Raw genomic sequence first — 11,884 nt, forward strand, 5'->3', positions numbered from 1 at the left:
AGTCCCTGGCACAGAGCAGGCACCTGGGACATGATCGATACCAAAACGAGTGAAGGAGTGAATGGATAAGTGCTCCAGCTTGGAGAGTCAGACCCTTCCGCACCTGAGTCAGCCTGTGCAGGCCGCCTCCCTGCAGGAGCAGGCTCGCCGCCTCGTCTGGGGCAGGCCAGGCTGCTGGAGAGGCAAGGCCCAGAGGGCAGGACTAGTGAGGGGACGGAGGATAGACACCTCACCTCCTCCCCTTTTGGTGGGATGACTCTGAGGCACCCTGTACAGCCCCCTAGAGTTCCCGAGTGGCACTGAGCCCAGGGGCCCCTAACACACCCTGCACTGGCTGCCCTCTTCTTCTCAATCCCCTCCCCTCCCCTCCCCTCCCCTCTCCTTCCCTCCCCTCCTCTCCTCTCCCCTCCCCTCCCTGTGAGTCCTGTCATCACCAGCCCCATAAGCCTCTTACACTCAAGTTCTTATCCCAGGCCCACCTCTGGGAGACCCAGCCTTGTGCGCACGTCTTCATTATAACTCTCATCACATACAGTCCCACCTGGGCCTGGGCCACCGTGGACATGGCAGATGCATAAAAGCAAAAAGTGATGTGAAAACCGTGCACATTCTTGTCGATGACTAACAAAAACTAGCACTTGGTGGAGGAAGGAGAGCTCAGGCCCCACATGAACGATGGGCAGTAACCCCTGAGTGAAATGTCTCCTACCAGTGCGCTCACTGCCGGCTGCAGAGCACTGGCCCTCTGTGTGCTGAGATGTCTGAGAGCCAGTGTGTGAGGGAGTGTGCGAGAGTGAGGGAGGCCCCTGTCAGGGTCGTGTGGAGTGTGATGGAGGGTGGGCGTGAATGGAGAGGTGTGTGTGAGGAAGCAGGTGTCTGATGGCAGGCGCCTGTGTGGGTGAGGGGGTGTCCCCTGCATGGAGGTGAGAGAGTGAGTGCATGAATGGGGTATTTGTGTGAATGGAGGTTGTGAGGTGAGGGGTATCACCTGCATGGAGGTGAGTGAGTGAGTGGGGGTGTGTGAATGGAGGCTGTGGGGTGAGGGGTGTCCCTGAATGGAGGTGAGTGAGTAAGGGAGTGAGTGTGTGAGTGTGTGGGTGTGAATGGAGGCTGTGGGGTGAGGGGTGTCCCTGAGTGGAGGTGAGTGAGTAAGGGAGTGAGTGAGTGAGTGTGTGGGTGTGAATGGAGGCTGTGGGGTGAGGGGTGTCCCTGAATGGAGGTGAGTGAGTAAGGGAGTGAGTGAGTGGGTAGGTGGGTGTGAATGGAGGCTGTGGGGTGAGGGGTGTCCCTGAATGGAGGTGAGTGAGTAAGGGAGTGAGTGAGTGAGTGTGTGGGTGTGAATGGAGGCTGTGGGGTGAGGGGTGTCCCTGAATGGAGGTGAGTGAGTAAGGGAGTGAGTGAGTGAGTGTGTGGGTGTGAATGGAGGCTGTGGGGTGAGGGGTGTCCCTGAATGGAGGTGAGTGAGTAAGGGAGTGAGTGAGTGGGTGGGTGGGTGTGAATGGAGGCTGTGGGGTGAGGGGTGTCCCTGAATGGAGGTGAGTAAGGGAGTGAGTGTGTGTGTGTGTGTGTGTGTGTGTGTGTGTGTGTGCGAATGGAGGCTGTGGGGTGAGGGGTGTCCCTGAGTGGAGGTGAGCGAGTAAGGGAGTGAGTGAGTGAGTGAGTGGGTGGGTGGGTGTGAATGGAGGCTGTGGGGGAGGGAGGGCCTGGCTTTATGAACCGGCCCGGATGTGAATGAGGCTGCCTGGGAGCTGCGGGTGTGTGGGGACGGGAGCAGCAAGCTTGTTTGCTCAGCTTTGATGGAAACAAATGCTGTTTGCTGCCCTGTTGTCCACCACAAATGCCTTCGTCTCCTTGGTGCCTGTGATCTGTCCGGCTCGGACACAGACGCCATGGGCTGGCAGCTCTCAGCATCCCTTCGGGGCTTGGCTCCTCCAGACCGCCTGTCACCTCCACTGCAGCCCCAGTGTGAGTGTGGGGGCTCTGCTTTCACACAGGGAGAGGTTTGCTTGAATTTAATTACGACTTTCACCATTCTCTCTCTAACCACCCCCCCCCTCCCCATTCCAAGCATCTTTGAGGTCCTCCCACCTGAAGCCTCCAGCAAGCACTCAGCTCTGGGAACTTGGGGGCCACGCCCTTCCCCCTCAGGGGTGGTGTGGAGAACCGACACAGAGGCATGCACTTCCAGCCACAGGGCCTTCCTGGTCCTCTCTTTGGTCCGGAGCTCTGCCCCAGCGATGCAGATCCGGGGACCCAGCCCTCCATCCTCACCGCCCATCCTCCCTGCTCTGGACCACAGGCACCCCAGCCTCACTGACTCCTCAGCACCCCTCCTCCCTGGCCTTTCCCTGTGCCCACAGGCAGGGGCCAGCCCCAGCCGGCCCCCCAGGGCTGCGCTCATGAAGGGAGCACTGGGGCGGGTAATTCAAAGCGGCAGATCATCCGAACTCATTTCCATTTGGCTGGGGAATGTTCGAGCTATGATTTACTCTCCTCATTATGTCTGGCTCAGGCTAAAATTAAAATTGGCTTTTCTTTATCAAGTCACCGAGGCTACAGGGTAGGCAATGGCCAGGTAGCATTCAAGTTCACTCCGCTGGAGGACATAATTAGGGGCCAACATCCGAACAGAGTATTAGACTCAGAAGCTGCTGGACCTGGGGGTTACATCTCCCCTTAGAGGGGGGCTCCCTGAGGCAGGCTGTGTCCCCCTCAGACTGCAGCTCTCTGAGCAGGGCCTGCCTAGTCTCTATATCCAGGCAGCAGCCTTAGTCCTGCCTCTGGGCTCTGAGGCTGACATTAGCTGTGTCCTCCTCTCCTCTCTGTACACCCTCGGGGGCCCAGGTGGGGGCCACGTCTCCCTGTCACAGTCCCTCTCCGAGTCTGCAGAGGGGCCGGGGCAGGGGCAGCTCCGGGGTAGTGTCACCGAGGCTCACAGGCCTGGGTTTGCCATCCTGCCCGCGATGTGTTCAGTATGAAAGGAAGCTTCTGACCATTAAACAAAAGGAACCTAGAAAAGCAAGTTAGCTTCATTTGCTTGTTTCAGCTTCCTGTTTATGGATGGTGGGAGGAGCTGCTGCGATGGAGGACACAGCCCAGGTAGGAAGGAGCACACAGCCCCAGGTAGGAGGTGGACACAGCCCCAGGTAGGAGGTGGACACAGCCCCAGGGAGGAGGGAGCACACAGCCCCAGGTAGGAGGTGGACACAGCCCCAGGTAGGAGGGAGGACACAGCCCCAGGGAGGAGGGAGGACACAGCCCCAGGGAGGAGGGAGGACACAGCCCCAGGGAGGAGGGAGGACACAGCCCCAGGTAGGAGGGAGCACACAGCCCCAGGTAGGAGGGAGGACACAGCCCAGGTAGGAAGGAGCACACAGCCCCAGGGAGGAGGGAACACACAGCCCCAGGTAGGAGGGAGCACACAGCCCCAGGGAGGAGGGAGCACACAGCCCCAGGTAGGAGGGTGGTCACAGCCCCAGGGAGGAGGGAGCACACAGCCCCAGGGAGGAATCCCTGCTGCCCCTCCCACGTCTGGTCTACACTTGGCTGGGGAACAGAATGCTCCCGTTAGCCACCCTAGACTTGCAAGAGGACTCTCAGTGGTGCACCTTCCGCACAAGGGCACAGTCTGTCTGTGGGGTCCCACCACAGCTGTCCCATCCCTCAGGCCCCAGCAAAGCGGCCCTAAAGGGGTCATCAGAGAGGCAGCAGGACAGTCTGGCCGTTGGGGGTCAGGTGCGGGGCCGCATGCCAGCTCTGCCCCGCTCAGCCCAGTGCACAGCCCACAGCGCTCCCATCCTGTACGAGCACAGGGAACCGGCCCTCCGGCGCCTTCGCTGCCTTGCTCTCTCCTGTCCTCTCAGTTCCAGGGAGGAGACATAGTCATCATCAGTCAGGGTCCTGGGAGGAGAGGAGACAGGACAGAGCGGGAGGGGTCCCTGAAGGGAGTTCAGTGAGGGGACCTGACCCCGTATAGCCCTGTGGGCAGGTTGGGAAGCAGTCGGGTGGGGCAGCCCCGGGGCTGGAACAGGAGGAGCCTCTACCCCTCCACCCTGGGCCTAAAGGGGCAGAGAGAGGGCAGAGGGCCCACAGGAGCGCCGCCTCAGTGGCTGGATGGATATAACCCACTGGCAAACTATGGCCAAGGGGTAGGCCCCTCCCTGTCATCCTGCTGGGGCCCCTCAAAGCCAAAACCCCGAAGCTGGCGGGGGCGGGGGGGCACGGGAGCCCACCAGGAGCTTCCCAATCAGCCGCCTGGGGCGAGGGCAGGCGGATGGAGCGTATACTCGGAGGAGCAAATGGGAAATAACCCACACAGAGAGCACCTGCTCTCTCAGCTTTCCCAGCGAGTGGTTGGATAAGAAAGCCACTTGAAAGGAGAGAGAGTGGGAGAGAGAGAGAGAGGGAGAGAGAGAGGGAGAGAGAGAGAGAGAGGGAGAGAGAAAGAGAGAGAGAGAGAGAGAGGGAGGGAGAGAGGAAGAGAGAGAGGGAGAGAGAGAGGGAGAGAGAGAGAAAGAGAGGGAGGGAGGAGGAGAAGGAGGAAGAGGAGAGAGACTAATCCACTGGAAACCACAAAGCCCACAGACTCAAGGGCAGTAAATATGAATTCAATTTGGTTTTGCATTTACACAACCCGCCTGCTTAAGCGCTGCCGGTCGGATCAGATAAAAGTCGCTGTTGCCACCAGGACAGCACATTTAAATTTTTATTGCAAACACCAGGCTCCATTACCCCGAGATCTGCTCTCTGCATTCCTAATATTGTCTTTCTTCGTGTTGGAATGTGAGTCCGACTCCCAGCGCTAGCTTGACTCAGCAGGGACAGCCCGAGAGGGCTCCGTGACCTGGCCCTCCGCCCTGGCCCGCCTGGGCCTCAGCAAGCCGCTTCTCTTTGTGCCTCAGTTTCCTCATGTGGACAATGTGTGTGTGCATGTGTGTGTGTGTGTGTGTGTGTGTGTGTGTGTGCCTGTGTGTGTATAGGTGGGTGGTATGAGGGGGTTCCTCTCTTCAAGTCCATTCCCAGCCCCAGTTTGGTGAGATTCGAGGGGACAGCAATGAAGACCCAGAACCCGTAGCACAGGTGCTATGGTTGTTCATTAGGCTCCCGGCACGTGGCTTACATGTGTCCACTATGCTCATCATTAGCAGCGACATGCATTCACTGAGCAGCGGCTGTGCTGGGCGCCGTACAGTCTGATAAAAAGTTCCCTTCTGTCCTCTGGACACTGCAGCCTATTAGAGCCAGCACAGAGGGAGGCGGGGTGTGCGGGCAGGGGACAGGGGACACGCAACACTGCCCGCCTCCCTCCTCAGGCTGGAGCCCCAGAAGTGGGGCCCTATCTCCCCACAGACTGGGACTCCCTGAGGACAGGCCTGTGTCCCCCTCAGACTGGGACTCCCTGAGGACAGGGCTGTGTCCCCCTCAGACTGGGGCTCCCTGAGGACAGGGCTGTGTCCTTCCCCTCAGACTGGGGCTCCCTGAGGACAGGGCTGTGTCCCCCTCAGACTGGGGCTCCCTGAGGACAGGGCCCTGTCCCCCTCAGACTGGGGCTCCCTGAGGACAGGGCCGTGTCTCCCCTCAGACTGGGGCTCCCTGAGGACAGGGCTGTGACTCCCCTCAGACTGGGGCTCTCTGAGGACAGGGCTGTGTCCCCCTCAGACTGGGACTCCCTGAGGACAGGGCTGTGTCTCCCCTCAGACTGGGGCTCCCTGGTCACAGGGGCCAGTATTTGCTCATCACGATAGTTGTTCCTCATGAACACAACATTTATACTTGCTCTCTACAGGGATACAAACCCCTCTGACCTTCTCATTGATTTAAGGCTAAGCATGGCCCCACCCTGTGCCTCAGTTTCCCCCATGAAAACGTGCCCATGAATTCATTTGAAAGTTGCTGTGATGTTAGCCACAGATGCAGGGGTGCGCTTCACCCTCAGGCTCCCCCCTTTCCCCAATGGGACTGCCTGTTAGCCTCGCCTGGGCACACCTGCCACTGCCTGGCAGTCCGCTCCCACCTCTACTAACTGGGGCCTGAGCTCGATCTTTACACGCTTGTCCCCAAACCTACATTTTACCGTGAACTTCTCAGAAGGCAGAAGACTTGAGTTCGGCTTCAGTAATCCCTGCTCTCTGTCACTTCAAATGTAGATGACCTGGCCATCCCTGTCACCGTCATCTCGGGGGACGCCTGCAGGGTGGGGACTGCGTGGTGTGTGACAATGATCCCTGCTGTATAGACGAGGCAAGCGAGGCTTGGAGAGGCGTTTAGGCGACTTGACTAGAGTCCCCGGCCTAGTGCGTGACCACTCGCCCCTCTGGCTCCGACAGCTCGTAGATAGAGTCAGCACCCGGACACCAGGGCTCACCTATGTTCTTCCAGGACAGTCAACCAACAGAATCTATAGAATGCTCTCGCCGAACAGAAACCACACTCACTATGTGATCGAGCACTTCATTGGGAGGGAATGTGAGCTCACCGCCGAGTTTCGGGGTGGGGAGGCCTGACGTGTGGAAGGCCGGAGTGCTCCCAGTGTTAGAACACAAGCAGGTGAGAGATCGGGCTGGGGGCTCCTGAGTGGTGTCCTTCACACCATCCGGTGGGGGAGGGAGTGTGAGCGCCCTCCACTCACACCGTCTTAGGCCTCAGGACTCAGGGGCCTGGCTGATTTGGGAAAGGGGCTCACACCTTCCCATGTGAATGGGAGAAGCTGAGGCAGTGAGCTTTGTTTCTATTGCACCCTCCCCCTCGGGGTGGGGAGTTTAGTACTCAGCCAGCAAGCATTCCCCTCCAGACCCCACCTCAACCAACATCTGGAAGAGTGAAAAAATTATTCCGCTGGTCAGCAGATTAGGGTGAGCTTGAAGCTAACTGGTGTGGTCTCAATGGCCTCAAATGTACAAAGGTGGGTGGTTAGGGGCAGTGAGATCTCTGAATTCTCTTGCCACCCTAACCTTTCAGGACCCTTATCTTGCCACAACACTCAAAAAGATCGAATCAATCAACAGCTAAGATAGTAATGGCTGATTAGAGTAAATGAGGTGTGTTTTTTTTTGTACCACCTTAACCAAGGAGCTGAATCCCTAATGAAATTGTGGGCACTATCCCCTGACTTGTGGGGGTGGTATTTGGAGAGACTGCAAGGCTGGGAGGATATAATCACTTCTCCTAATTCACATCACATAAGTGCCTCCTGCAGTTGAACATAAAGCAGAGCCGGGGAAGATGAATGCCTCTGGCTTAAGTTCCCACGTAGAGGAGCCGAGGAAATTGGCTGGAGGATCCCTGGACCAGTGAAGGAGGACTGAGACTATTTTGCTAAAGGAAGGAAACAAGGCACCTCCTGCCATAGTTGGGATAATGGGGAACTCAGGCTGGAGAGCTGGGTAGGCAATCACATCAACCAGCTCTTCCTTGACACCCAGCATTGTGCTCTTTCTCCAACAGGTGACAGTACATAGAGCCTCCTGATTGTCCTCTAATGTCCATTTTCTCCTTCTTCCCCAGCAGGAATCCCCAAGTGTTATTTGGTCACAAGGCCACACAGAAAAAGACTACATTTCCCAGCCTCCCTTGTACCTAGGTGTGGTCATATGACTATGTTCTAGCCAATGGGCTAGAGGTAAATTCTTAGTATGTGATACCCTAGAAATGTCCTTAAAGAAAGAGTGTGCCTTTATTTGGGAAGGGTTCCATCTTTCTTAATGACTCACCACCTACCTACCCAGAGCTCTGCACCCTTCTGCTAATTCATGGAAACTTAAGATGCTCATTAGTGTTGCTGGCTCCTGGCCCATCGAAGTCACATGTCAGGAGAGGGAAGTGAAGGCAGGTGACATTTGTTGGTATTTTCAACTCAGGTAAAAACAAACAAATTGCACTGGAGCTAAATGTCAAAGGCTCCCAAGCGTATTGCAAGGGAGGGAGGAGGGAGCATCTCCTCTTGGGGACAGCCTTCTCCATGTCCCTGAGTGGTGTGCGGGGGGGAGATGCAGCTATGCTGGGAGTCTGTAAGGAAGTCCACGTGCAGTGTCAGTCCATGTCCAGCTTCATCCCACTGTGGGCAGTGGGCAGTCCCCAATTGAGGACACTCATTCATCACTGATTTATTCATCCAGAGAACATTACTAGCACTCCCTACAGACAAAAACTCTGCAGGAGGCGCTGAGGGCAACCAGCAGCGGAACAAATATGGCTGCTCCTCACCTCCTGGGAAAGGCTCCCCTTTAGAGAGGTCAGGAGGTGTGCAAACATATAATGTAAGAAGAAAATGATCGTCATCATTTGGTGTAGAAGTTCTTTGGGGCCTCAGATTAGGAAGGGAAAAGAGCAAGGGACACATTTCAGAGACTTTGTCATGAAGCCTGAAGGAGGGACATGCACAGATGTGGGTTGAAGATGCCCTTCATCTCAAAGATAGCAAGTATCAAGCATCTTTACCCACATTACTGTGAGCTTCACTACCATCATTTCCCCCAAACTGGAGGGATGTGCACCTAAAGGAGCAAGACATGTGACATAATCTGGCACAGGAAGGGTTTCTGGGGTCTGTGGACTTACTGAAATTTTGTGCTGAGTTTTGTGCGATCGTGCATTTTTCTAGGAAGAATGCCACATTTTTTCAATAAATTCTTCAAGGTGGAGGTGATTTCTCCCAAAATTGAAGTGCTAGCCTAGAAGTTGGCGAGACGTGAGGCCTTGTTGGACCTGGTGTGAGTGAATCCGCTCCATGAAGGGAAGTTGGAGACTTTACACGTGGCTCTTCCTTCACAAACTCTGATTCCTCCGACATGCGTTACTGCCTAATATGGGGAGACTAAACCAGCCCCAGCTCAAGAGGGTGGGCAGGAGGCCGAGAACTGGGAGGGAGGGCGAGACAATTTCTTCCCTGGGGAAGCAGCATCCTCTGCTTATGTCTGGCTCTGCGGTGATTGAATCACCAGCCCTTTCACTTAATGAGCATCTCTCTGGCCTGGCCACACGCCTGTGTTGGGGAGAGCAGACATTTCATTACCAGATTCAGGGGCGCTGTGTTGATCTTGGTTTCCTGACAATTATTAGAAGGAGCCAGAGTGCCGAGTGGCATCCTTGTGTGAGCCTCACCATGTTCAAAACATCATACACTGTCTCCCACTCCCTAGTAGCACATGTAGCTCTATGTGACCAGGAGAAGCCAGACGTCCCTTACAGGAGATCCCAAAGTACAAGAGGGGGGGCCTTGTTGGATGTGCCCCTGGGGTGGACCACCCTGGCTGCAGAGATGATGAGAAGATACATCACTGCTCCCTGCCAGATTAGGAATGAGAATGAACTCCATAGGATGCTGGTGGACAATCTTCCAGGAACCATCTCTCCATCTTGTCACTTCCAAGGGTACCTCCTCCAATTAAACGGATACTATGGACACCCCAGATCACTATTGGGATCACCATTGTCTTCCCTCTTGCAGGAAGAGAAACAAAGGCACAGGATAAAGTCCAGGGGAGTTAGTAGAAGATTCTGAGAGGACATCCAAAGTTTCCAATCTTACCTCCCCAGTGAATGTTTTCTGGAAACAAAGGGCGAAGCATGGGCCAGGTTTGCTGTGTAAGGTGACAATGCACGTCAGTTTCTCTAGGTCCAGCTGCTTGACATCCATGGTGTCAGTAGGTCTCAAAGCCACAATGATGGCTTTGACTCTGAATCAACATCATACGTCCAAGGCCAACCACATCCTGGGTCAACCATGCCATTGATTTGCTCCCATGATGCAATGGAAACCTGAGGCTAACAATGATCCAGAATTAACCACAGCTGTCAAAACCACACTAGCCAATGGTGCCACCAGCCAGGATTACAACGTCACTGTCTGCAGCATTGGCCATTCCTGAGCTCACTCGATTATTACCCAACGCATAGTGACATGGGGAGAGAGAAGTGCATTTCTGTTTGTGGTGTGGGAGTGCAGCCCTCACTAAATTCTCCTTGTCAGAAGCTAGAAGAACTGAGGGACTAGACCCACCTGATTGTTCCATTGTCCCGGGTGGGTGACAGGGCTATGAGAGGAGCCACACAGACCACAAAGAGGAGAGAAATGACTCACTGACTAGTGAGGGAGATGCCCTGAAGCTAATCGTGTGAGCAATATGGAATAATTCTTCCCCTCAATACTTCCTTATCACAGGAAAGAAACCCAGACACAGAGAGAGGGGTGGGGAGAGGGAGAAAGAGGAAGAGAGAGAAAGAGAAAGAGGGAGGGAGGAGAGAGAGGAGAGAATGAAAGAAAGGAAGGAAAGAAGGAAGGAAGGAAGGAAGGAAGGAAGGAAGGAAGGAAGGAAGGAAGGAAGGGAGGGAGGGAGGGAGGAAGGAAAGAGGGAGGGAGGAAGGAAGGAAGGAAGGAAGGAAGGAAGGAAGGAAGGAAGGAAGAAAACATGGAATTTTAGAAACAGTATTTCACATCAGCCCCCTTAAGGCAAGAGACTTGGTTGTAACCTTGAACTACTTATGCAAAATAAGAGTGACCCCTTGCCAAGTATTGGAGATGACACAGTAGGTGATTTCTTCCCCAGGGAGAATGTGCTGTGGCCCTGCCCCACTGTAATCACCACTTCGGGGAAGACCCCAGGTCACTCCAGCAGGCAACCAGCAGTGGTCCTGTGTGTCCTGTAAAGCCTGCCACCCTGGGAACATCATTGGCTGTGTCATTAGGTTGGAAGGAAGTGGCAAGAGGAGAAAAGGAGAATTGGGGAGTGAGGATGAGGAGAAAAGGAGAATTGGGGAGTGAGGATGAGGAGAAAAGGAGAATTGGGGAGTGAGGATGAGGAGAAAAGGAGAATTGGGGAGTGAGGAAACGGATTGGCTGGCATCAATGAGCTTATCTGCATCCCACTGTGGAGGGATGGATGAATGATCTCCCAACCCTTTCTAACCTTAGGGACATAAGAGGGAAGCATCATCAAGATGAGCATCACCCCACAACACCTACGACCCCCACCCTCAGCAATGCCACTCCCACCATAACACCCACAATAGTGGGAAACCCACCCTTCCCCCCACCCGAACATACACAAAGCTCTCTTTGAGTTGGCTTTGATGTTCTGATGTTTCTTCCCTCTGGGTTCAAACACCCCTCTTTTCCCCAAAGAGTATTTCTCCGAAGGAAGTGTGGTCAGGACTGGGTGTTTCACAAACCTCTCATGGGGTCTTTGATTTGCTGAGGGCATGTTTCATGACCAGAAAGTCACTCATACTGACCATCCTCTACAACAAACTAATTCTGAGGTTTTCCCAGACAAGCCGACACTCAAAGCAAATGTCCCCATAAATAGCCAGCCTGCCCATGGTTCATCAGGTTCAAGATACTGCCCAGCCTCTCCCACTTGGGATTAACCCTCAGTCCCCTGTGTGCTTTTGTGTTGGACTCTTCCTCGGCTCCACTCGTTCTGTGAGGAGTGACCCCAGGGTTCCTGAAGTAGGGTTCCCTGTGCAGCTGGGATGCCCCAGACCAAGGGGACAGACTGACAGATTCACGGAACAAGTAAAAAGCCAGAATTTCATTATTTTAAAGCTCCCTCAATGTCTAACATGCTCAATCTTATTCATAATTAAGGAAATGCAAATGAAAACACTTCAATATTGTTTTTCGTTAAGAGGTTGGCAAAGGCTAGTAATACCCAGTGTTGGTGGGGCTGTAGGTAAATGAGAAGAACCAAATACCATTGAGGTTAGAGAGAGGAGGGTTACAAGTTAGGAAAGACTTGTTGGAAGACACTTTGGCAATATCTATAGCAATTTAAATAACACCCACTGTTCCACATTTAGGAAGATATTCTACACAGATACTTATGCATATGCACAAAGATAAAGATAAAAGGAATTCATTGCAGCATTATTTACAATAGCCAAGGAC

Source organism: Eptesicus fuscus, chromosome 10 (assembly GCF_027574615.1).
Source record: "Eptesicus fuscus isolate TK198812 chromosome 10, DD_ASM_mEF_20220401, whole genome shotgun sequence".
Classification (NCBI taxonomy): Eukaryota; Metazoa; Chordata; class Mammalia; order Chiroptera; family Vespertilionidae; genus Eptesicus; species Eptesicus fuscus.